This window comes from Engraulis encrasicolus, chromosome 22 (assembly GCF_034702125.1).
Source record: "Engraulis encrasicolus isolate BLACKSEA-1 chromosome 22, IST_EnEncr_1.0, whole genome shotgun sequence".
NCBI classification, from domain to species: Eukaryota; Metazoa; Chordata; class Actinopteri; order Clupeiformes; family Engraulidae; genus Engraulis; species Engraulis encrasicolus.
The window spans coordinates 38,280,404-38,285,403 of record NC_085878.1 but is presented as its reverse complement, the minus strand read 5'-3'; the positions used below and the strand labels follow the sequence as shown (position 1 = coordinate 38,285,403).

Sequence of the window (5,000 nt, the reverse complement as noted above, 5' to 3'; positions counted from 1 at the left end):
ATTGCTTATTGCAAATGGCAGGTTATCCACATTTCACGAGTTTGTCGTTCTAAATGGCCAATAGTCAGATTGCTATGCTAGTTCTTTGGTTGTGTCCGAACACGGCAGCGTTGCGAAAGGGGACCCCCTCCTTTTTTACGCACCATTTTTACGCAGCATTAGAACTACTATTTAGAAAGTCACCCTGTGGAATTTTGTTCAGACTACCCTAAAAGGAAATGTCTGTGTATAATCTTGGCTGTTTATTTACTTCATTTTAATCGAAGTCAAACTTATGTAGGCCTACTGCTGAAGGACATTGCTGGTTGTATTTCAAAGGTGCAGTTAGCCATTGCGGCAACATGCCTCTTGAAGCGATGTTTTCAGCGCGATGCTGCTGTATCACAATCGGTAGACGACATTAGTCAAGATGAAAATCATGTAAAAACGTAGTAATACAAGATAATTATTGTGTTTTAACTTCAGGGTGCAAATGCATGCTTCTACCAATGGATGATGGGGTCTGACGATGGAGTTGACGGGAACATTCGCACAGAAGAGGAATTTGTGAGGATTCTGAACCACTCATTGAGGCCGTGGAGTGTGTTGTTTAATGAGTAATACAGGTAAATCTGTCTAATGACTATGACATGCAAATCATGGATTTTGTTACTTGAGCAATGTAATCCATACAGTTGTTTTTATGTCTCCATCTCATATATTATTCTTTTCTTTTCTGTTATTTATCTGCTTCAGCTAACTGCAGTGTTCCACAAGACTGTTACCAGACCTTCATGGGACCTTTCCGTTCTTTCTGGGTTGTCTTGAGGTTCTTCAGCGTTAGAGAGCAACTGAAAACAGGTTGGTAGCCTACTGTACTCTATAGACTGTATGGAATGTAATATGTATACAATATGTTCTATGCTGTGTTTTTCCATCACTATGTACAGATATTGTGATTCAAGGTAATACATACAATTCATTTACATTCACCTGTCTTTGCAGGACACAGACCCAACCAGAGGACAACAACTCTACATTGACTCAGAGGAATCCTCCAGGACGACGTAAGACTTTATATTTACAAATACTGTCCTATACCCTTATGGATGTAACTGATGCACAGGCAACTGTGGTAGGGTATTTCTCTACCTATGCCAGGATTGACACCTCTGGTGAACATTCATGCTGTTATACTACTGTATTGACCAATAACACAGTTAATTGCCCATTTTCTGTGTGTGTGTGTGTGTGTGTGTGTGTGTGTGTGTGTGTGTGTGTGTGTGTGTGTGTGTGTGTGTGTGTGAGAGAGAGAGAGAGAGAGAGAGAGAGTATGTGTGAGAGAGAGCATAATGGCAGTTTTACTCTTGTTTTACTCTAGTGCCTAGGTTTGGATTCAAGGTAATCATAATCTCTTACAACTACACTCATCTGTTTTTGCAGGACACAAACCAAAACCACTGCACAACTCTACATCAACTCCCACACTTTCCAGAGGATTCCTCTGTTTTCATATTTACAAATGCTTCCCTATTTTTTTTTCCATACATAGATAAAACTCCTGGATAAGCAAATTCAGTAGGTGAGGTAATCTGTGTTGCCAGAATTTACGCCATTCTCTTCTCTAACAACAATTATAGTCCACCCATATACTGTGTGTGTGTGTGTGTGTGTGTGTGTGTGTGTGTGTGTGTGTGTGTGTGTGTGTGTGTGTGTGTGTGTGTGTGTGTGTGTGTGTGTGTGTGTGTGTTTGGGGGGGGGGGGGTAATGCATACACACTTTACATCGTTAAGTAGGTGTTTATTAAATATCATGTGACTGTTTAGTCACCATCTATTTTCAAACTGACATCCACTCTTATCCTGGCACTAATGGCAACGCACTATACCACATACAGGTCTATTTGTAATATTATTCATTCATTTGCAATGGTTGCATTCACATCCAAGGACTGTTGCCGGTCTCACAGTGTAAACCTTAGACATATTTTTGAGAATAGACAGAACTGTAAATTCATGTCTGTGCACATTTTCTTACACTTTGAAAAAAAGACAATGCAAGCATACAGTACTGTGGTTTAAAGTGTTTCGGGATGTCCTGTTTATCTGTGTGTGTGTGTGTGTGTGAGAGAGAGAGAGATAGAGAGAGAGAGCGAGAGAGAGCTGTTTCACACATAAGAATTTTTTTCTTATTTTTATCTTTTCAGGTTCATGGTGAAGAGCAACTTGAGGCTGACAGGGATGCAAGTTGGACTGCTTATCAAAGACAAAGGCCAGCTACAAGTCTTCATCATCATTCATCACAAGGTCATCATTCATTTCAAAAGGGACATGCCAACTGGCTAGTTGGGCTCAATGTGAAGAAAAAGACTGTGAATCTCTTGTGTGTTCACAAAACATGGACTGTTGACCACACAGTGTTTTGGACTTGGACTACATCATGTACTATACTCTTTTCAATGACATCACACTGCGTATTGGTAAAATAGTCCCTGGAGGAGTAATGTTTGAATTAGATTCCTAAGGGCCCAGAAGTCATGGATGAGGGTACTGATGTATGGTTACAGATTCAAATCTGCAACCTTCCAATTGCAAGATTAACTCCCTACCATTAGACCACAGCTCTCTACAGTTTGTTTTTTTCTACATAAATTCTTTGTCCCTCCATCAGTCTTACCAAAAGTCAAAACATAATGTTTTCTTACTGCACCCACAATTTCGTCCGTACCCTGTTTGGCTAGCTGATTTGTCATGAATTTTGATGGTATAAAGTATTAATGGTCTGTGCATGTATTAATATGTGGGACATTGAACGTGAACAACAACTCTGTAGTTGAATCAACTTTTTGACTTACAACTTTTTGACTTACAAATGTAAGGCAGCAGGGGATCTTGAATCTGTGAGTCGTCTTGAATGTACTGTAAAAGTTAAAATAAATTTGGAATTGAAGTCATATATCGCATGATGTCTATCATTATGTTATTTAAACTCCCAATCTTAAATTGAAATGATTTGTAATGGCTTTTTAATTCAGCTTACACTATCAATTTCATCCAACAATGGCTACGAAGTCCAATCAACTTTGATGACTAAGAACATTATGTTGAGACAACAACAATATTGTAGTTGGATCAACTTTCTAGACTTTGATTTCTGAGTTGACACAAAAATAAGCCTGTTGTTGAGTTAACATGCAAACTTAAGGCAGCACGGGAGCTTGGATTTGGAAGTCGAACTGACTTCAAATGTTTTACAGTGCACACACACACACACACACACACACACACACACACACACACACACACACACACACACGCACACACACATACGTACAACTATACATACACCTGCAACAAAACGCGTGCGCGCGCGCGTGTGTGTGTGTGTGTGTGTATGCGTGTGTGCGTTTTTGTGTTTTTGTGTGTGTGTGTGTTTGTATATATATACCGTAAAGTTCCATATAATAGCCGAGTTCCAATTAAGTTCCTTTTAAGGGCCGGGTGCACGAGGATATTTGGACAGATAATGGCCGGTTCCAAATAAAAGCCCGGTCTAAATAATCATTAAATGAACCAAGGAAGAAGGCTTGACCACCGACGCTGCATGTTTCCCCCCTTATATTGTTTTGTTTAGTTTTTAGGATGCGCCGCGTCTTTGACCATCAACCGCTGTGTCAGTGAAGGAAATGTCGGAAATGTTGCAATATAAAACTCGGGGAAGCAGCGGTATTTCAGGGTAGCCTGTGGTTTAACGCTGTGTAATGCGGGTTAATGTGGGTAAAATCCACATTTAAAACGAGTAGCCAAGGCATGTGATGAGAGAAAATGACATTTGAGAGTGAGACAAGCATCCAACGAAATGAAATGTAACGTCAACATGCAGCCTCTCTGCACTCGGATTCTCCTCCCTTCGCACTAAACTGGCAAACATTTTCTCTCACAATGCTTTTAATGTTTTGTGCACTACATATGGACACATGGGACATTGTTGACATGTTGAAGTGAACTTTCTTCAATGTGCATGGCGGAGCACGCACTCGCACACACCCTGCACGCACTGCACTGATCAACACACTTTAATCAAGCATCAATCTGCGAGGCGGAAGCGCACACCGTTGCAACTTTGACTTTGGGGAAGAGATTGTTTAGTGGGATGTTCATTTAAATGCTTTTCATTTTCATTTTTTTTGTGTATGGTAGCCTAGGCTACTAATATGTGGCATCTGTGGAGATGGAAACCGTTTTGTGTTAGGCTGTAGCCTACCTTAATTCGACCGAGGATACTTTTAGTTAACCGCCGCGTAAAGGTCTTTGCATGGACAAATGAAATGGTAATTGAATAATAGCTGGCCAGTATTGCAGGGAGTATTAAACCCAGTGTACGTTGGGGTTTGGGAGAGCAAGGAAGAGAGCGGCATCTGTGATTAACCGCTTCGAAATGTGTGCGTAAAACCTGCTGTTAACCAGTGTTGCCGCATTAAAAAAAAAAGCTTTGTTTGATTTCGTGTTTGTATTTTACTTTGACGTTGCCTATAGTCCTCAGTTTATGGTTATTTTCTGTTGACCTCCTACACATTTTCTTTCTGTTATGTAGGGTATTGTAAATAAATGGACCGTATTTTGATCATTTTGATTTCGGACTTAATTTACCCCTTCAATCACCCCTCTCCAATTGCAAACTTTACCCTGATAGAAGGAGCATTCGCACGTTCTCGTTAAGGACTTATTGTCTGACTGATTTTGGCTGCTGCGAATAAGGTATATTTTTATATATATATATATATAAAAAAGGGCCTATCACCGTTTTTGGCTGAATGCTGACACCACGGACTATGATGACCATTGCAGTCTTGCCGCGGGTCTTGAACAGAGCGCACTCTTATCTTTCCGATTCAGATTGCTTCTTCTGAGAGGGCAACTGGCTACCGCAGGAGAAGGGAAAGGTGGCAATATTATCCTCAAGCGTGTTAGATAAATCATCTATCGCAGATGAGGTTTTTGAATATATTTGTAATGCATGGG

The 5,000-nt window shown here is 40.4% G+C and overlaps 1 protein-coding gene and 1 long non-coding RNA gene across 2 annotated transcripts in view; both read left to right on the top strand.

Annotated features, from left to right (window-relative positions):
- Positions 1-5,000, top strand: part of cdh8 (cadherin 8) — a 252,019-nt gene that overhangs the window by 147,456 nt on the left and 99,563 nt on the right. The window lies entirely within an intron of this gene.
- On the top strand, positions 504-1,473 carry LOC134439117 (uncharacterized). Its single transcript, XR_010032714.1, has 4 exons — positions 504-605; positions 736-840; positions 985-1,046; positions 1,423-1,473. It is a non-coding gene; the product is annotated as an uncharacterized LOC134439117 (long non-coding RNA).